At 49.6% G+C, this 21,607-nt stretch overlaps 1 protein-coding gene across 4 annotated transcripts in view; it reads left to right on the top strand.

Annotated features, from left to right (window-relative positions):
• The first annotated feature begins 7,189 nt into the window (after window positions 1-7,189).
• The window catches only part of LOC110469855 (contactin-4), a 276,477-nt gene continuing 262,059 nt past the window's right edge, over window positions 7,190-21,607 (top strand). For 2 of the 4 annotated variants that reach the window (XM_021529016.3, XM_021529010.3), the window contains exon 1: window positions 7,671-7,799. The gene's annotated coding sequence lies outside the window, so the exon portion shown is untranslated. Of the gene's footprint in view, window positions 7,292-7,670; window positions 7,800-21,607 lie in introns of those variants that run through there. The other 2 variants (XM_021529011.3, XM_085590263.1) reach the window with 2 other exon arrangements.

Here is a 21,607-nt window from a genome sequence, read left to right as displayed (position 1 = left end):
GGTTAATTTTGATGAGATATGTGATTACAGAACTACTTATTTTTGCGACAAAAATCATATTTATAAACTACTAGAATTCCAGCAAATTGTTAGTTCAACAAATGGCAACATTTCAGGTGGTATCTCTCCACCATCAGGCAGCAGAAGACATTAATAGTCTGCTCTAATTTGGGTGGTTAGAGCAGCTCCACAACTCCTCCTTTACAAGTAGTTCAACAAGTGATGGTGATTCCCCACAAGTGAAGGAAATGAAGTGTCATTTACAAGTTTGGGAGGTATGGAGGTGTAGATTAGTAAAATAAACCTTAGGACCTATGGAATGTCTCATGGACTTGGTGGTCCAGCACTTTGAACCCTCTACAAGGTGTTAACACTGATCTGAATTTTTCTGGCCTCATCACAGATCTAAAACCTCTCCTGTGTTTATATAAATATCATAAATACATTTGGGCCTGAGCTGTTTGGGTTTGTTTTCTCCCTCAGGATGGATCCAATTCAGGATATTGTTCTCAGAAAATGACTTAAATAGAAATATTCGTGCTCCTCCACTGCTAACACGGCTTCCATAATAACTTGATCCTTTTTAGAAATTATATATGCACAATCTGTGCCTCGGTGACTGCTGTGTAAAGCTAAAACTCCAAAAGTGACAGTTAATAACTTATCTGTCCAACGTACCCAACTGTCCTCAGGAAAAAAATAATTGTTTCAATTAAAAAAAAAATAAGAGTCAGCTTTGTTTTATTCTTCTAACAGCCATGAAAGTATTTGTCTTTATCTTTATTATTGGCAGGCCACTATTCTTCAAATACAAACGTACCCTATCATTACTGGAATAAACTTTATCTGTTATTCATAAGCTGCAGAGAGATGTTTTCCCTCACCCTCTTTTTTTTTGCCACTCTCTGCTGTTTTTAATGGATTTCTATAGAAATCTTTCAAATAAAAATTTGTATGACTTTCTCCTTCCTCGGCACAAATATATTTCCCCCCGTATTTCTGTGCTGAAATTAATACAGTTCTATTTTTGGCCTTCCTTATCTGTACATTAACAATAGGCTGTGTCTTGCTCAGAATTGTCTCCGTGGCTCCCATTCTGGTGGAAATCTTAAAGCCTTTCCTGTTCTCATTACTGGGAAGAGCAATTCCTATTTTGAAGGGGTTTTCATGAGCTCCCAGTGACTTTCATCCAGCCCAAGCCCCACAGGTGGTGTTTGGAGAGATCACATCAAGCCCACGCCGCTGCTCCGGAACCGGCGGCTCCGCTGTGGCAGGGGCAGCTCTTCCCTGTGTTTGTGGCAGATAAAAGTACAAAAGTGCCATTGCAGTTCCTGAATTTGGGAGTTTTAATCTAACAGATGTTGCAAAAAGTTTCCTCTGGGCGGTTATTCCCAAAAGTTCTCCCATTCCCTGGTGCCATGGCGGTGCTGCTGGCAGTGGGGTTCATGGGCTGACACAAAAGGATCAAATCTCATACTCTTGGATTTCTGCCTTCCCCATGTCCCAGAAGAAGGAGACAATTCTCACTCCTTTCCCTGGAATAAGTCCTGACAACCATGATTTCAGGCAAGATGTTGGATAAGCCAGACCAGGGTTTGATTTGATAACTCTTGTCTCGTGACGTTAACTCCTGAATGCCTCGAGTTGATTTTCTCGGGATACTCGGAATTTTATCTGGCTTGGAGAGCCTGTCTTCCCTGAGAGGGAAAGCTGTCACTTATTCCCAGATCACATCTCATGGAGGATCATGCAGAGGTTTCTTGGAATATGTGGGGCTGATTGAAGCTGGAGTGGCTTCATTGTAAAAACACGGAATCCTGGGATGGTTTGGGTGGGAAAAGACCCTAAAGGTTGTCTCATTCCACCCCCTCCCATGGCAGGGACACCTTCCACTGTCCCAGGTGCTCCAAGCCCCATCCAGCCTGGCCTTGGGCACTGCCAGGGATCCAGGAGCACCGACAAATTCTCTGGGCACCCTGTGCCAGGGCTGCCCACCCTCACAGGGAAGAATTCCTTTCCAATATCCCATAAAAACCTACTCCCACTGTTGAAGCTTGAAGTGCAGATTCTTCCCCAAAAGCCAAAGTTTTCAGAGAAATATTTACAGCAGAGAGCACCTGGGAGTGCTTGGGAATCCTGGGTACCTTTGGAAGAAGAATCAGCCCCACAGCTGATGAGGCCACAGATTGAGGTTCCTCCATCCAAAATCCATTGTGGTCTTTAGGAAGATCCTGCCTGAACACAACCAAAATTATTGTTATAAAGTCCTGCCTAAAGGATCTGAGGGAATGTTGGAGTTATCGGCACCAAGTGCCATCTTTTGAAGGACTCCAAAAGGCAACAGGGAGGGCATTTTATTCCATGTTTATCAGGTGATGGATGATTAATAGGTCTGAGCACACAATGAATGTGTATCTCCCTTCACATGCTAATCACATGGCATTTATAAATGTCACCACCTTATCGTGGAGACACACTCGGAATTCTGGGGGCTCTCAAAGTATTTATTCTTACCATTTTTAATGTGGGCATTATTAAGGTTGTGTCATTGGAAACGTCCCTTTGGCCGTGCTTGAGGAATATGGAGTGATTTTATTTGGATTTTGGAGGTAATTGAATTATTGCATTTTAAATCTACTCGCAAAAATATTCACTGCAGATAAGCTTATCTTGTGTTTCTTCAACTACTAAAATGTAGCAGCGCCTATCACCTTAGAATTTTAATAACCAAAAAAATAATTTATAATTATTAGACTGAGAAGCTTCAGGCTTCTCCTATTCTGCTTTTTCTTTGCTTTGCAACCTAAGGCCTTAATTTAGAGTTATAAATTACTATTTTACCATTGGGGAATCACATAATTTTCATTTAAAAAATTCCGAATTCCACAATTTGGTCATAAAAAATGTGCATTATTATTAACTGTTATTAGGAAGTTTGAGCCTTAAGGAAATTCTATAAAGGTTCAGAAAGAGTTTGGGTACAGAAAGTCCAAGGAAAAACATGGAAAGATTCTGGACTCAGTCTCTACTTAAACTGAGTTTTTTAAACTATGAAAGACTTTCCCAGCTATGATGTTTAGGTCCTTTGCTGCGCTCCTTGATTCAGACAGAACTGCTGTTGTCATCCAGAGACTTTATAGACCAGAAGAATTTGGAATTAAACTAAAGAAATTAAGATACCTTTAGGAATCTGTGCCTTAAAAGCTGTTTTTTGTGCTTGGACGGTGAAGTTTGTGAGTTTAGATCTTTGCTTCTCAATTATTTGTCAGTGCTAAATATCCATATTTTCAAAATATCCTGTTGAAATTAGCACTAGCTGGAATATTTGGCCAAAAAGGGAGGAGCAAATACGGAATGTGGAGCTCTGAAACAGTCACTGATTTATGCTGGCACAACACCAAGGGTTTGCTTCAGTTTTTTCTCTGCTCCCAAGCAGGACATCAGCCTTCAGGGCCATTTATGCACCACTTTTCCACTTCAACCTTGTGGAAAGGATTTATTTCCCTACAAATCCCCACCTGTGGTGTCACAAAGCTGTGGACTCAAGATTATTTACAGATCCCACCCACAAATAATTCTCAACCGTTTGCTGATGACACTTTTCTTACTGCATCACATACAAAATTACCAATTTGATGCATTGTCCTAAAATGAAACTCATACAATGCAAAGCTGGTGATGATAAAAAAAGGGCAGATTTCTCCAAAATTCCTTGTGAGCTGCATTGCTCCCTGAGATATCACCGAGATACAAGCAGGACTTCGACAAAACCTCAGAGGACTTTACAAATAGCCATCACCAAGTGAAAAGAGCCTTGGTATTTTAATTAAAGGTCAGACAAAACCCCAGTGCAAGCCTTGGGGATGTTTTGCAGCAGTCATTTAAAGCAGAATTGCTTACCAAACTCTTACTGTATCAGTAACACCGTGCCCAAACCTTTCCTAAGATTTACACAAACTGCAGCCTAAACACAGGAGCCTCTGCCAAGTTCAGGCTGCGAGTTCAGCAGCCATAAATCACAGCCTGTGCCTGCTCCACCTCTACTCCTGGTTGTAGCAGCGCTGCAGGGCTGTGCAGGGCTGTGTTTACTCCTCTGTGCAGGCACACATGGGGTTCAGCCTGGGGGAAGCCTATTTGGGATTGCCTAAAAACAGAGGCCAGACAAAATTAAGGGAATAAAAAGTTGTTCTATTTATTGAAGGGTTTCAGGTACATTTAGGATAGCCCCAGGGGCTACACCCAGGGTTTTCACACTTTTATAAATTTGGTCCATTTGGATATTGGGGGTGAATCTGCCAATTCCAGCTGCAGGTAATGAAGTCACTGACCCCAGGTTTGCTCCCCCAACTCACTTTTGTTCCCATCTCTCTGGCCTGAGGCAGTGAGGGGTCCTTGACTGCCAGGCCTGGAGAGGAATTGTTGTGTCTGCCCCAAATGGGGAAGCAGCAGCTCACACTGAGTGTGGAGTTTGGAGTTACACCCTGAAGAACCGCAGGGTGACAAATAGATGGAAAATAGAAAAGCTGAAATTTTAAGGCACCATGGGGACTCTCCGTGATGGTGTCCCAGGGCAGGACTTGGGGCCAGCTCTGCCTCCTGCGTGGCTCTGTGCACACACACACACACCAAACACACACGTGGCAGCCTCCACGGCAATTCAGAGTGGTTTGTTTGTGCCTAATTAACACGGGCGTGCTAAATGTCCCGGTGATGCTCCTGCTGTCAGTCACGTCGGGGCAAGAGTTTCTGAAGGTCGCTCTGTAAGGCTTGATTCAAAGTGTCAGCTCTGCTGCTCCAACCCAGCTTAAAAACCCGCCAGGCACTTTTCCTTGCCAGATATATGAAGTATTTGAGATTATTTGTTCAAGAGAATATGTCTGAATTTTCAACGGGAGGCGTTGATTGCTGACTCTTATACCTTTGGCCTTATTTGCAGATTTGTTGGGGATAAAAAAAATCAAAAAGCCGGTGACCTGGTTTGCTTGTTCACTCAAGGGTGAGTTAAAGGTGTGCAGGGAAGGTGGCACAAGCAAAAGGCTTTCCAGGGAAGCCATCTGTCTGCTCCCACCGCCGCCCTGCCTTCACCTTTCAGCTCTCATTTGCTGGCTTGCCACCCAGCCGAGGGTGGGAGATGTTTCTCCCCGCTGCCTGCGAGGACGTTGCACGCTCAGCTGGGTTGTGATGATGATGGTGATGCATTCAATGCATGCTCCCTTTGACAAATTCGGCAGCGTTTCCAGCCTGATTTCCCTCCAGAGCCATTACACCCCACGCAGATTGGCAGCGCCGTGCCACGGCGCCGGGATTGATGAGGTGACCTTGGAGACACAGGCGCTCCCAAATTGAAAACACTTGGCGCTCAACTTTATTTTGGATTGCTGAGCAGGCTCCCCTCCTGTATAAATCAGGAGGAGATTACACAAATAATACACAACATTTATATAGCATTTCAAACCACCAGGGGATTCCTCCATGCGTGGCTCAAGTGCAGCACTCCTGCCTCCTCTAGACTTCGATTCGCTCTTGGGCCCAGCCTGAAACTCTCAGTAGGACCCAGCAAAGGCAGCACCAGCCCCTCCTGCTCTCTCCAGGAGCACTGAGCTGTGTGGAGGGCCATCCTCCATCACCAAGGTTGGATGATCTTGGAGGTCCATCCTAACCATGATTCCATGACAAAGGAGCTGAGCATTCCCAGGACAACAGAGGTACCCAAGGACTGCTCAGGATTGTGCCAGCCACAGCTGGTCCATCAGCCTGGAGGTGCTCCAGGTGCTCTCACAGCTCCACGAAGGGCTCACAGCCCCTTGGACCTGCAGAGCTGACCCTTGTGTGAGGTTCAGCCTCACTCCTGAGCTGCCCAAAGAGGCTCTGATAGGTGGTGAGGAATCACCCGAGTGCAGGCACGTCAAGGAGGAACCTGTGAGCAGCAGCAAACCCCAACCCAACTGCACTAACGTTAATTGTCATTCCGTTTCTATCGACATGCAGTTTATTAAACCATAAAGCAAGGCAGCAAGCACAGAGAGCAACTCCAGAGATAATTAAACATAATAAGGGTTTCACTTAATCCCTCAAAACCCAGGGGAGGCACAGTTAAGACTGAATACGCTCTTTGCACTGCGAGGCTTTTTTTTGCACAGGCATTTAAGAGTGCTTCCCAGGACAGGATTTTGGGACGGGGGAAAGGTAGGTCCCACATTCACTTCTGAATATTTTTTTTCCCCCCTTTCTGTGCGCCTTCACATTATGCTGCTTATTAAGCCTGAACTCATGACTTTCAAAGCAGTTTGTGGCTCATCGTTTGCACTGCAGCAGCAAGCAGAGACCCCGATGAGGGATCCTGAGGAAGGTGTGGGAGCATCCCTGGGCACAGGGAGGTCAGCAGAGCTTGGGAGCAGCCGGGCTGGTACCCAGGTGTGCTGTGCTCCTCATCTCCCTGCACTGCACACGCATTTCTTGGACGAGGAGGAGCGGGAAGGGGATGGAAGGAGACGGTGAGGGCTGAGCGAGAGGCTGGCAGAGCAGGCGGGTGAGGAGAGGCTCCCTGTAAAGAGCGAAATAATTACGGCAAATCTGGGATTAAAGCCGGAGGGTAACGCGCCTAGGGGGAAGTAAATAAATAAACAAAAGCCGCGAGCGGAAATTTGGACTTCTGTGGTCTCCTTTAGGGGGACCAGGGCTGGTCGGGGATGGGGAAAAGCGGCGAGCGCGACTGGAACGGGCTCGGAGCTGCCCGGGGTGCGGGTGGAGCCGCACCTGGGCTGCAGCAAAGCGAGCCGGGGGCAGGGCAGGGGATGGGGCTGAGCACCGAGCGCTGCCGCATCCCTGAGTGGGAGCCGGAGCATCCCTGGGTCAGAGCGGGCACATCCCTGAGTGAGTGCGGGCACATCCCTGAGTGGGAGCCGGAGCATCCCTGGGTCAGAGCGGACACATCCCTGAGTGAGTGCGGGCACATCCCTGAGTGAGTGCGGGCACATCCCTGAATGAGAGCAGGAGCATCCCTGAGTCAGAGCGGACACATCCCTGAGTGAGTGCGGGCACATCCCTGAGTGGGAGCCGGAGCATCCCTGTGTCAGAGCGGGCACATCCCTGAGTGAGTGCGGGCACATCCCTGAGTGAGTGCGGGCACATCCCTGAGTGGGAGCAGGAGCATCCCTGAGTAAGTGTGGGCACATCCCTGAGTGGGAGCCGGAGCATCCCTGAATGAGAGCGGCCACATCCCTGAGTCAGAGCGGGCGCATCCCCGAGTGAGTGCGGGCACATCCCTGAGTGGGAGCCGGAGCATCCCTGAGTAAGTGCGGGCACATCCCTGAGTGGGAGCCGGAGCATCCCTGAGTAAGTGCGGGCACATTCCTGAGTGGGAGCCGGAGCATCCCTGAGTAAGTGCAGGCACATCCCTGAATGAGAGCAGGAGCATCCCTGAGTAAGTGCAGGCACATCCCTGAATGAGAGCAGGAGCATCCCTGAGTAAGTGCGGGCGCATCCCTGAGTGAGATCCGGAGCATCCCCGAGTAGGAGCCGGAGCATCCCGGCAGGCGGATGCGGGGATGCTCCCCCCAGGCTGCTCCAGGCGCACCGGGCGGCCACCGGCGGGGCAGGAAGGGTTAAAGCGGCCGCCGCCGCTCCGCCGCCCGCCCCCCGCGCACGGCGGGGCCGGGGGTGGGGTCTGCGCGGAGCCCGCCCGGCTCCCGCCGCTGCCGCTCAATGCTGCGGCCGCGGGGCTGCGGAGCCGCGCTCGGGGCTGCGCCCGCACCCGCGGAGCCGCGCCGGGCCGGGCATGTCCCCCCCTCCCCGCCCAGGTAAGCGCGGCTCGGCACGGCACGGAGAGGAGGGAGGCAGGTTTAAAACGGGGGGGAAAAAAGAAAAATAAAAAAAAAAAAAAAGAGAAATGGGGAGTAAATAAGGGATTTTTAAGCAAGGCTGCGGCGCGGGGGAAGGAGAGCGCGGGCGGGATGCGGAGCCGGCAGAAGGGAGCGCGGTGCCCGCCGGGGTCCCCCCGGTGCCCTCGGAGCGCGGAGCTGCCGCGGGGCGCGGAGCGGTGCGCGGGGTCGCGCAGAGCCCCCCGGGTGGGGTGGCCGCGGAGCACCGGACCCAGAGCGGGCGCATCCCTGAGTGGGAGCCGGAGCATCCCTGAGTGGGAGCCGGAGCATCCCTCAGCCCGAGCATCCCCGAGTGGGAGCCCGAGCATCCCCGAGTGGGAGCCGGAGCATCCCTCAGCCGGAGCATCCCTGGGTGGGAGCCGGAGCATCCCTGAGTGGGAGCCGGAGCATCCCTCAGCCGGAGCATCCCTGAGTGGGAGCCGGAGCATCCCCGAGTGGGAGCCGGAGCATCCCCGAGTGGGAGCCGGGGCATCCCTGAGTGGGAGCCGGAGCATCCCTGGGTGAGAGCCGGAGCATCCCTGAGTGGGAGCCGGAGCATCCCTCAGCCGGAGCATCCCTGAGTGGGAGCCGGAGCATCCCCGAGTGGGAGCCGGAGCATCCCTGAGTGGAACCCGGAGCATCCCCGAGTGAGAGCGGGCGCATCCCGGAACGCGGACGCAGGGATGCTCCCTCTAGGCTGCTCCAGGCGCTCGCAGAACTTTTTGCCGGCTCCAGCCGCGTTCCCGGCTGGAGTTGAAGCTCCTTTTGCTTTCCCCAGGCTGCTGCTGCTCCCGTGTCGTGAGCAACATACCGCAGCGTGTTGTTTTATTTATCCCAGACAGGAACGGCTTGCGCTCGAAACTACAAATTAAAGGATGCTGCTTGCATAACAAGTGGCAATAGTTTGTATCTTACATACTAATTACCCGTCACCTTAATTTAGGCTAAGCCAAAGAAGGGTTTTTTCCCCGAGGAGGGCTCGTTCGATAGAGCAGCCTGGTGTCGTGGAGCCACGTATTCCTCTCCCCTGGCTGGATGAATAATGTGGGCAGAGGATTAAGAGCCAGCACGCTGATGAGGCACCCTGGGGTGCGGGGAAGAAGGGGGCGTTTGGCTGGAGGCAGAAGTCAGTTTTTGTGGCTGTGTTCGTCCATCCTCCGGTTTCCATGGCTCGGTTCGGGACCTGCATCCCAGCGGTCAAACCACCGAGGTGGGAGCGGGGACTGGTGGCAGCTCCTCTTGCGATGGTCGCGATGCTCCGGAGCTCCTTTCCGACATCCAGCACCCCCTGCCCCGCAGTGGGTGGGTGGCTGGCTGTGCCCCCGTGCTGGCAGCGTGCCCAGGGGTGCCGTGACCCATCCCCGTGGCTGTCGGAGCCCCTTCCCTGTCCCTGTGGCTCCCGCAGCAGCTCCAGCCCAGGTGTGCAGGTCATGCTGCAGCCGGGCTCCACAGCCAGCACCGAGCGTGGGGAGCAGGATGATGGTGGGGGGCTGCACTTAACGGGGTCCCCTAGAAGCTTTTTCTGGCTGGGAAACTGAATTTTGCTTCTTTTCTGGACCTGAGGGAGCTGCGTTTTTACCCTGCGTTTGTAAGTCCCTGAAAACTGCTTAAATGGCTCTTGAATAATCCTTCAAAGTCACCTCCCCTCTTTAATCTAATACCAAAAGGACTTCGTTTACAGGGCTAATCCCTCTTTCCTTGCTGTACAGCCTCATTTAGAGGTGTGCACACTGCTAATTTCCCCTTGGCAGCCTGCTGGAGACAATGGCTTCCACTGGCGAGCAGCAACCTCTCCCTCCCGTGCTGAACTCTGGGCACAGCTGAACCCCTCTGACAAGAATTTAGGGGATTTTAGGAAGCCTCCCTTCGCGGGAAGCCACCCCAAACTCTGGGTGTGTTTCTCAACACCACTGAGGTGTTTAGAGGCTCTGAGGGTCTCCTGCCTCAAAACCCCACAGTGCTGGGTGGTGGGAGTGGAGCGGGGTGTGCCTGCAGGTAGTTGGAGTTGAATGATCCTGGCAAACCTCTGGAACTGGAAGGATTTTCCCATCCTTTTGCAGTGGAGCTGAGCTCTCTCCCAGCCCGTCTGGCGCTCCCAGAATTTTAAGCTCGTTCTGCTCTGCACAATGACAAAACGTGTGTAGGGAATGTGAATGACAGCAGAGGAGCAGCTCACCTGTGCAGGCAGCCTCCTGGAAAACGGGCTGAGACGCTGCAGCCTCCAAAGCCTGGCTCTCCATGGGTTAACAGGGATGCCTGAGCTCACCCGGGATGCTGAGGAGGGCAGGCGTGCCTGGGAGGGGTGAGTGTCCTCTGCCCTGGGCCACAAGGACACGTCTGCCCCTGGGGTGGTTCCCTGAGACCTCAGCCATCCTCCCCCAGGGGTCCTGCCTTGATTTTCCAGTGTTAATCCCTGCAGTGCTTGATTCCTGAGTGCTGATTTCCAGCCCTTGGCTGAGGAGCTTTGTTCCAGAGGGAAGGACAGCAGCCAGCGAGCAGAGCCCACCTTGGGTCCCAAACTTGGATCTCTTCATGCATGAAAGGCTTTCTTGTTACTGTCCAGGTCTTTATTTACTGGAATTAACATTTCCTTGGTTTCAAACTCACTCCTGTGTTGCCCCATCAGGGACAGCTGGAAATCAGGAGTGAGCTCACATAAAATTTCTCCCAGAGATGCAAAATTTCAGAGTAACTTTGTAAATATTCTGATGCCACCTGATTTATTTACCTTGGCTTCAGGAGTTGACTTTGCCTGACAGTTCTGTGGAGTTGATTTAAAAAAAAAAATATATTTGAAACTCAGGGGTAAAGATGAGGCAGAGTGAAGGAAGGATAATACCCATGAGACAAATAGAACACTGCCTTTTTATTTGCTCTTGTGGTCTTGTTTAATTCTGTTTGGTGAGCATCCTGGAGGGGCTGGTTCCCATCAGGGCAGGGTGGACACAGCCCTGGCGCCGAGCAGGCAGCTCCCGGGATGCAGACGGAGCAGGAGAAACTGCTGCTGCTTAAAAACCCTCTGCTGCCTTTGAAAGTTCATAAATCATCACAGGTCTATTTTTAGCCCTGTTAGAATAGAGCAAGTCTGGGGTTTCTTCCCACAGCCGCCCTGTGTGGCCTGGAGTGACCTGGGGAAGTCTCTGCAGGAGCAGTTCTCTCTCTGCTCTGATGTGCTGCTGACCCGGGGCTCACACGGAGGGTTCAGCTCTCTTTGAAGAGCCTTTGGTGCAACAAGTGGGAATTTTCCTTCCTTTTGGGAGCCCGTGCTGCTTGCTGGGTGAGAGATGTGCAGCCCCTGGCAGGGAGGTAACCACAAGCACAGCGAAGTGCCGTGAATCACCCTGTTATAAATGAAAATTTGTCCAGCCAAATTAATGTGAAAAAGTAAAATATTTATTTTGCAACCAAATTCTATCCAGCCAGCCACAAGGAAAGAACAGAGCCGAGCCCGGGGTCGGCCCTGGGTGTGCAACGAGGAGTCAGCCTCAGCAGAGGTTTTCCTCTATGCCCACACACCTCCATCCCGGCACAAGCAGTTTTTATAGGGAAAATTCCACCTGAGGCCAAGATTTCAGCAGTCAGTCTTTTCTTCCATTCAGAGTCCATAGGTTAATGACATTTTCTTTTTTGGTGATTAAGAAGAACAATTCAGTGTCTGGAGTTGGTGAATCTCTTGATGAAGTTTACAGGAACGCTTCATTCACATGTATCTGACCGAGGACTTCCATGATATCCATCTCAGGTCCATGATATCCATCCCAGGTCCATGATATCCATCTCAGGTCCATGATATCCATCCCGGGTCCATGAGATCCATCCCAGGTCCATGATATCCATCTCGGGTCCATGATATCCATCTCAGGTCCATGAGATCCATCCCAGGTCCATGATATCCATCTCGGGTTGTTCACAAGATGATCAGGCCTGGGGTCCTGTATCTCTCCAGCCATGGCCCATCTCCTGGTGTCCCCATATCTCATGTTCCATCTCCTGGTGTCCCTGTTTCTCTCCAGCCATGGCCCATCTCCTGGTGTCCCTGTATCTCATGTTCCATCTCCTGGTGTCCCTGTTTCTCTCCAGCCATGGCCCATCTCCTGGTGTCCCCATATCTCATGTTCCATCTCCTGGTGTCCCTGTTTCTCTCCAGCCATGGTCCATCTCCTGACCCAGCCATATCCTTTTACATGTAAATCGGGTTTTAACATACACCAGTTTTCGCCTGCGAGGGTGGGGGCGAGTCCTAATACAAACGTGTATACTCCAACAAATATTCAATATCACATCTATCATACTAGAAATGGTGTAAATTATATCTACTACACATAACAACCCCAAATCCACAAATGTCAGCTGCCAGCCGCCGGGGCCGAGCCTTGCGCTCGTCTTCACCACGCTCTGCCACTGCGGTTACTTGAGTGCAGATATGGAGATCATGGCAGGAGTGATTCATTCCTTTGATTATTAGCCAAGCAAATCCATAATGATGGCACCCTGCTGATTTAGTGCTTCACGCCAGTGCACAACTCTCCCCTGCCTCCTCCTCCCTGCAGCCACCAAATCTGGGGATGCTCGAAGGAAATGTGTCAAATCTGTGTCAAATCTGCTTCTCTTCCTAACACAAATGAGCTTCACACTCCTTATCAACCAAGAGAGCAGTGTTTCCTGCACTAAACAGGGTTCTGAATGTGTGGATGTTGGGAAATAACTCCATTCTTTGCTATTCCCTGGGTGCACTCTCAGATTGAGATTTTATCTCGATCTGCAGGGTAAAGATCTATCCCGACCCAGCACCAAGAAAAAGAACGAGTTGTTGGGGTGTCTTTAATTGCTGGGTTAAATCAATGAAAATCCAGGCCTCAGAAAACTCAGGGTCAAAGCATTTTGAAAACAATCTGGTGGCTGTCACGGGCAGAGTTCAGCTTTAGGAGGGTGGAGCAGAAAGGGGAAGTTTTTCCCTCTGCAACATAAATTGGGATTTTTGCTTGGGGTCATCATCACAGCACAGATGTATCAGCATGTGGCCTCCAGTGAGGTAAGTGATGTACTTATTGCACTTCAGAAGGACTCAAAAAAAAAAAAAATCATCTGCAGTCAAATTTTCAAAATTGCAGAGATTTATTTAAAAAATTGTGTTAAAGGTTTAAAAAACAAGGTTCTGCCACGTTTGTTGCTTCTATTAATCCTTCCTCAAGCTGGAAGCAGCTTAGTTGTTCAGCTGTTGATGCTGCATTCCTTGAGGACTTGCTGGAGATGCCTCAGATCTGGCCAGACATCCTCATTCATGTTCTGATCTAGCCAGTACCCAGTTCTGCTGAGATAAGTGATAATAACGACAAAAGAAAAGCACCAGGATGGTTCTTCCCCACCTTTTGTCCTCTTTGGGTTTTGGATTCAATGACACTCAACCCTCTCTTGTGGACTTTCCCCAATTCTTGTTGAGAGCAAGACGTGCTTGAAAGGCCCAACAGTTCATCTTGGTTTTCTCCAGATTTCCAGGAGACCCTGAGCTGAGCTGCTCCTAGCTCCAGACTGATCTGCTTTTCCAGCAGTTCTGACAGTGTTGTATCTTTGTTGGCCTCAGGCGAAATCCGTGTTTATCATTTATTTATATAAATGTTTAGCCGGGGAAGGGATGTGGTGTTTAAGGCCAATTTACATTAGGCTTAGAAGGGCATTGCATTTGATTAGAGCCTAAGAAGGGAACAAAGGACATCCCGAGTGATCGTGGTGCAAAAACCTCTCTTGTGGAGGGTGATTTAATGTCAGTGGTGCTGCAGCAATGACCTACCTGATTTTAACCCGTCTGTAAGTGTATTGTTTATTAAACTCCTTTTATTCAGACCACAGGGAACACTTCCAGACAACAAAACACATTTGTATCTCTGTGCTCCCAGTGATGGGAGTGTGGAGACCCAAAAAGCCATCGGGGAGAGCCCCAGGGCTGCTGGGGCTGCTCAGGGCAGAGCTTTTCCCTTTTAACAGCTCCTGTTAATGATTCATATCGCTCATTTTTGCTCATTTTGGCACCTTTCCAGCTAGAGCTGGAGCAAAGATCTCTGTCCAGGTGGATCCATGGCCATGGTTTGGGTGATCTCTGCAGAGTGCAGGGGGTTCTTCACCTCACACAAACAGCACTGATAAGCAAATAAGAACTTTTTATTCACTGCTACTTTGCTCAGTGGTCAAAGCTCTCTCCTCTTGTCATGAATGAATGGATGAATCTTTTTGGGTTTTGTCTCCCAGTCCTGAAAAATAAGAAAAAAAAAGAAACCCCCTCTGAACAGCACTCAGCTCCCAGCTTTTTAGAGGTTTACTTAGCAGAAGAGCAGAACATTTGCCTAAGAGGGTTTCAGTCTAAGAACGACTTTTCATATTTAATTGATCTGTATTGTTCAATTAGGGAGATGTATCATGCCCTCTGTTGTGCATGTATAGCTGGAAGCAGAAATGAATGAAATATGAAGCACAGGAGTGATTTCAGCCTGGATGTGCTGTTAGTGATGCACAGAGCAGGATTTCCACCCGGCCTGGATCTGTGTGAGTAAACAGGGATTGTGTCAATTCATCAGTTACCTTTGCCTTACAAATGAGCCTGAATCGTAACATCTGTTCTTATTCTGCTCAGAACTCAGTCACCTCTTTGTTCTAAATCCTATTTATAAACATCCCCAGCTCCTGAATTAGCTGTCAGGATTATCCCGGTGCGTTGTGCTTGTCTGGGAGCAGCTGGATTGCTCCTCTGAGCCCTGCCAGCTCCCCAGGCTCAGGTGTGTGCTGAGTGGAGGGACACGGGACCCACAGGGTGGCAGCACAGCCCACAGCGCGGATCCCACGGAGCATCCCGGGGCTCTGGGCAGGGCTCCGTGGGCTGGGGAAAGGCAGGAATCAGGGAACACCCTGATCCATGGGCTGGGGTAAGGCAGTGCCCAGGAAAACCCTGATTCATGGGATGGGGTAAGGCAGGAATCAGGAACACCCTGATTCATGGGCTGGGGTAAGGCAAGGCTCAGGGAACACCCTACTCCATCCCCTGGGATAAGTCAGGACTTGGAGAACATCCTGATCCACGGTCTGGGATAAGGCAGAGCCCAGGAACACCCTGCTCCATCCCCTGGGATAAAGCAGAGCCCAGGAACACCCTGATCCATCCCCTGGGATAAGGCAGAGCCCAGGAACACCCTGCTCCATCCCCTGGGATAAGGCAGAGCCCAGGAACACCCTGCTCCATCCCCTGGAATAAGGCAGAGCCCAGGAACACCCTACTCCATCCCCTGGGATAAGGCAGAGCCCAGGAACACCCTGCTCCATCCCCTGGGATAAGGCAGGACTCAGGAACACCCTGCTCCATCCCCTGGAATAAGGCAGAGCCCAGGAACACCCTGCTCCATCCCCTGGGATAAGGCAGAGCCCAGGAACACCCTGCTCCATCCCCTGGAATAAGGCAGGACTCAGGAACACCCTGCTCCATCCCCTGGAATAAGGCAGGAGAAGACTTTAGCTGGGATGGGGATTTAACACCTCTAACCCCAATTGCTGCACTATAATTTTCTCAGCGTTTCTAATTCTGAGGAATTGACACAAAAATTCATCTAAATTCTCCTTGGGATACTGTCGTTGGCAGGCTCAGTGTCCCCCTTGCTTCCCCCGGGCTGTTTTCCCTCTTTCCTGCTGCTCCCAGGTTTGGCTGGCAGGTCTGGCTGGCTCAGCATCACCCTCTGCCTGCTCCTCCCCAGCTCCTTTGATTTCCTCACAAAATGAACCAGAGGATTCCCGTGCTGCACCCAGCACATTCCAAGTCACTGGCAGAAAGTGCTGAGGAATGACTTTAACCCCTGCAGGGCTGCCTGTCCTGGGAGTTCTTGGCACAAGGGATCACTGCTCCGTGCCACTCTGCTGCCTGGGGACATGAAAAAACTTCCTAGGGGTGTACACTTGTCTTAGAAGGGGAGCTTGGTGTTAATCCAGTTCCTAAATCCACGTGCTGAGTTTTGTGGGTCAGGCTGTGGGCAGGGATGATGGGAGGAACTGAGCATCCTTCCCTCTCTGCCCCGGGGCCCTCAGCACAGAAAAGCCATGGAGCTGCTGCAGCAAATCCAGAGGAGGTCATGGAGCTGCTGGAGCCCCTCTGGAGCCAGGCTGGGAGAGCTGGGGGTGCTCCCCTGGAGGGGAGAAGCTCCAGGGAGAGGGACTGGGGACAAGGCATGGAGGGACAGGACACAGGGAATGGCTCCCACTGCCAGAGGGCAGGGATGGATGGGATACTGGGAATAAATCTGAGGGGTGGGGAGGGGCTGGAATTCCCAGAGAAGCTGTGGCTGCCCTGGAAGTCTCCAAGGAGCAGGCTGTGACAGTGGAAGGTGTCCCTGCCCAGAGCAGGGGTGGGATGGCATGAGATTTAATGCCCCTTTCAAGCCAAACAATTCCATGATTCCATGATGATCTCTGCTGCCACAACAAAATTTCCATGTTGTTTCCCAACCCTTCCCACAGAATATGAAATGATCACATCCCACATTGTTCCCTTGTGGGAAAAGCAGGTGTGGAGCAACACCAGGAGCGAGGCTGGGGCTCTCCCAGGGAGCAGCAGCCAGGAGCTGGATGAGCCAAAGAATTCCTTGGGTGAAATCAGTGCTTAATGGGTCTCTTCTAATTGCAGATTTAGGAAAGAAACACTGCTCAAATACATCTGAGAAGGGAGAGTGCAGGACATGGCTTGACTCAATATTTTCTCTAGTCAAGTGGAAAAAAGGAAGCCTCATATGAAAAAGCTGGAAAGGTCAAACTAATTTGTACTTGTGTGATAATGGGTAATACCTCTATTGTTTATGAAGCCTGCAGAACCCTTCCCGTGCTAAGCACTGTCATCTATCTGATGGTGATTTGGAGAAATTAAAAATGAAGTAGCAATTGTTCCACCCTCTGCGTCCCTTAATCTGCTTTGGGCGAGGATTCCTTTGAACAGTTCCGTGCTCTTTATAAACGAGTTGAGGTGGGATTTGCTCACTTCTTTTGACTGCTGTGGCTCAAGGAAGGGGATGGTTTCAAACAACAAAAAAATAAAAAACCAAAAAACCCAAAAAGATTGATACTGAGGTTGAGAAGAGCCAGACTGAAACCCAGCCTGTGTCTTGCTGCTTAAGCATTCTGCCCATGTTCCCCTGGTTCTTTATTTTGCTGCAGTGTTTTCTGTTTATTTACTAGGGTAAGTGGGAATTTGATATGCATGTCCATCTCCTGCTATTAAAACTGGGATTGGTGAGCTCCTAATGCCCCACAGTGCCGCCTCGCTTATCCAGGTGGATTTGCAGCTCCTTGTAGCAGCCACTGGAAGTCGTGTGAATTTTCCTGGGATTCTGGTTCCTTTCCAGGGATAATTTCCTGGAAATTGCATCATTTCCCGGGGAGCTGTGAGGGGAGTCCCTCCTGCCTCGTGCTCTGCACCAAGTGTAAGCTCCAGAGGAATTCATTTGCCAGGCTTATCGCTGAGACATTTAATATCTGGGATGATTTAGGAGATCAAATTCTGGAGTTCTGGGCTGGCTGTAGCTGCATCTGTCATTGTTGCAGAACCTTGACAGTGAACAAAAGGTGCTGCAGGGAACCATAACTCACCCAGCAAATTAATGGGTTCCCAGCCTTGCTTGCTCAGCTAAATGGAGCTTGGGAGCTGTGTGGTCTCACTGGCCAAGGGTTTTCCACAAGAACTGTGTGGCTTTGGAGCAGGAATTCCAGAGGGATGGAGAGAGCACAGCCCTCCTGCCAGCTGGCTGGGATTGCTGCTTTCCACTCCTGCTGAAAGTGGGGATAAAACCCTTGCAGCTCCCTGTCAGCTCTTCTGAGAACATGATGCAATTGTTTGAAAGGAATTTTTTTCATGGGGGTCCACAAAAAAAGGGTTTGGTTGAGGAAATGTCATCAGATTTGATGGTGTCACGCTGTGAGGGATGCTCACAGGTCACCAACCACCAGTGGTCGTTTTTGCCACTGGGAAGGAAGATGCACTGTGAGGAGATGTTTGATCACCTTCCAATTAGCAGCAAGGGCTGGAACATCCCTGGAGGGGTTTAAAAGCTGTGTGGATGTGGCACTTGGGGACAGGGGTGAGTGGTGGCCTTGGCTGTACTGGGATATGGTTGGACTTTGTGGTTTTGGAGGGTTTTTCCAAGTGGAATTCCATGGTAGGTCATCTCCCTGGCCAGCATTTTGCTCTTACTCTTTTTTCCTGATCCTGCCTCTCTTGCTGGAGGATGATCCCAGCTCCTGAGAAGGTTCCAGTCCTCTCTGAGTTGCCAAATTCCTTGGCCTGGAGGTGGGCAGGGCATAGCTGAGGAATTTGGGATGAGGAGAGATGATGCTCTGGCCTCACACTTGGGCTGGCAGGGTGACCTTATTTACCAGCAGCTCCTGGAACTTGGATTTTGGGAATTATTACCAAGCCCTTCATGGTGTAATTGGTACATTTGGTAATTGGCCTGATCACCCTGCAGGGCTTGGAGGTTAAAGGGGTGGGTGGGGTCCCCAGGGGGTTGGAGGCACCAAAAGGGGTCCAGAAAATGTGCAGAGCTGCTCAGCACCACCCTGCAGGGTTTGGCCACATCAGCAGCTCTGTGAGCCCTGGACTCACACTTCTGGAGCTTAAAATGCCTCTGCAGCACTTGGCAGACCCAGGCCTGGAGAAGTCAGGAAGTTCAGAGGTTTCTGGTGTAAATCTGTAATTCTGTGGCCCAGCCAATGCTCCCAGTCATTCCCGGTTTATCCCCAGACTGCTCCCATAGCCAGCCTGCCATCAGCACTCACTCTATCTCAGAGCCTTTTTATTATTAAGATTATTATTGTATTTTCGAACCATTACCTAAAATATGGAACCACCGCCCCTAGAAAAGTGGATTATCCTTTCCTCGATAACTAATTTTATTTCACTCAGGAAAATCTGATTCAGATTTCTGAAACATTGCCACTAAGCAGCTTTCTAAGCAGAGTTGCAGTGCATGACCGAATTAAATCCGTGTAGGGAGAAGGGAAATGTTGTTGTTGCAAGTGTCCAAAGGGGTTGGAATGAAAAATAATCTTATAGATCAAACTTAAATTGAGTTGAGATATTATGGAGGGAGCTCAGCTCTCTACCTGGAAAATCCCATCTGCCAAAAATGAACTTTGGGGTCACATTTTAAAATGGCATTTCTAGTGCTGGACCATGGAGCTGCTCTCCCTGGGATGCCAGCCCTGCGTGAGGCACAGATCTTGCACAGGAGTTTAAACTGTGTGAATCTGCTCCATAAAAACAAACAAAACCATTTGAAAAGAAGGTGGGGGAATGCTCTTTGGGGATTTATAAATCCCTCCCCAAGCTGCACCAGCCTGAGGGGGCAGATCCTGACTCTGAGTGAATTTTTGGCCTAAATTCTGTCCAAACTCAGAGTCTCCAGGAGAAAACAGCGTGGGAATTCTGCAGTTTGAGGCAGCAGCAGTTGGAAGCAAATGGAGAATGGTTTGACCCTTACTGTAGGCTCCGAATGAACTTTAAATTCCAGGTTTTGATGGCCCCTGTGGAGTTCTGAGCTGGTTCTGTGCTGTTCTCCTGCAATAAAGAACTGAGCTGCACAGGAGACACCGAGAGATTGAAGTACTGGAATTTCTAGAAAGTTCTACCCAAATTCTTTGGGTTTTAGGGTACTGAGCAATTGGAAGAAATAAGTTTATGGCAGAGGAGGAATTTCAGCACTGACTTCTTTCCTTCTCCCCTGCGGATTGCATCATAACTCTGATGCTTAAAAGATTTAATTATTTTTGCACCTGTGGTTTTGCTTTAGATCAGCCTTTCCCAACTCATGGGATTCAGGGTCTCACTGAATTCTTCCTTTCAAATAACAAATATCTAGGACTGAAAGTGTTTTGTTTTTTTTTAATGCAATCAAATATGATTTAGCTGACTAAAACATTATGAATAGACCCAAGCATTCACACAGAAATACTTGACAATATCTGTACGAAGGTAATGTCATCCATTAGCATTGTGTGAAATATAAAATATCACCCAATATTTAAATCCAACTGCAGTGAATCCTCTGTAACTTTACTGACAGAACCTAAATTTAGGAACTAATTAAATTCCATGGAACAGAAGAATGCATTTCTCCCCTTCTTGTAAGGACAAAGATTTGGAGTGTTAGCTATACTTCTATTTTTATATCATTGAGTAGACTTTTATATAGACATAACCATATACCTGGGGTTTTACTTTAAATTTCTACATCTGTATTTCAGGATCTCTGCTGAGAAGGCCCCAGAGTCCAGCTCAGACCCCTCAGTGAGGGAGCTGCTGATGGAGGTGGTTGAGCTCAGGGAGTGAAGGGATAATTCCCTGCCCAGCCAGCTCTGGATCCACCCCCACCATCTGCTCAACACATCCAAAATAACTCATTTCACCCCAAAAGTCAATCCAGGCCTTTTCTTTCCCAGCCATTTCCCTGTCCCAGCCTCTAGCTGTAGAAGATTCCAGCTTTAAGGCTGTGGTGAAATTAAGTGTGGAGCCAGGATCAGGGCCAAACACTTTAAATAATTGATGGACAGCTTGATTTCTTTAGCCTTGCTAAAGTAAACCGAGTTTCAGATGAACAGGAGCTGACTTAGGTGTTTAGTTGTGGGGAAAAAGCCTTTTGAATTCCACTGATTTCCCCCAGGATTAACTCAGCACTAGGAAAGATGACTTGAGAGGATCTCAGAATGGTTTGTGTTGAACTGGACCATAAAGATCATCTGATTTCAGGGACAGGCCCATGGCAGGGACACCTCCCACTGCCCCAGCCTGCTCCAACCTGGCCTTGGGCACTGCCAGGGATCCAGGGGCAGCCCCAGCTGCTCTGGGAATTCCAGCCCAGCCCCTCCCCACCCTCAGAGGGAAGGATTCCATCCCAAAATCCCATCTCCTGCTGCCCTCTGGCAGTGGGAAACCATTCCCCCTTGTCCTGCCAATCCAAGCCCTTTTTATTCTGTTCAAGATTTTTGGATTCTTTTCTAGGCTAAAAAAGAGGAATCTGTCTTTAATGAAATTCACAATCTGAAAAGGAGAAAGCAGGAAAGTTGTCATGTGAGCTGAAGGTGGTCAAGTATCCAAAGGCTGTTTGGACTTTTGTGTCACTTTTGTAAAATTTTATAAATAAATTACACGACTGGAATAGCTGCACTTCCCATAACACCTGCCAGGGTGTGTGAGACAATGCAAGAGACAAAGAATTCCAAGTTGCTGACCCAAAAAATGTGCAAGTTGAAAAAAAAAGGCAAAGAGAGACCAAACAAGCAAACAGCAGAAGGAGAAGCAGCTAATGAGCATCCATGGTTTGATTGCTTAATGGGGCTGTGGTCTGAGGCTGGTGTGGAGGAAGGATGTCCTTGGGACAGGCAGGATGTGCAGGGAAGTGGAATTAGTGCTGCAGGAGGAGCAGGAAATCAGGAAATCAGGAAATGTGTCTGTGCTGGAGGGCTCCTCATGTTCCACTCCTGCAAACGGCTCCATCTATTAGCTGGAAATTGCAGCGTGGCAGAGTTAGGCTGGGCTTAGCAGGGATGTGCTGGACTCCAGAGGAATTTTCAGCTTTCTGGAAACCTCCCGTGGAGCAGTTCCTTTCGTTGGTGGAATATCAGTGAAACAGGACACTCCTGAGAATTCATTTATGGGACTGTTTGTTTTCACTAATGACACAAGATACCAGATTCTTAAAAATTCTCAGAGCTACGAAAGCGGTCAGAGC

This window comes from Lonchura striata, chromosome 12 (assembly GCF_050655825.1).
Source record: "Lonchura striata isolate lonStrDom1 chromosome 12, ASM5065582v1, whole genome shotgun sequence".
NCBI classification, from domain to species: domain Eukaryota; kingdom Metazoa; phylum Chordata; class Aves; order Passeriformes; family Estrildidae; genus Lonchura; species Lonchura striata.
Note: the sequence above shows the minus strand (reverse complement) of the source record. Positions and strands in the feature narration are given on the sequence as shown.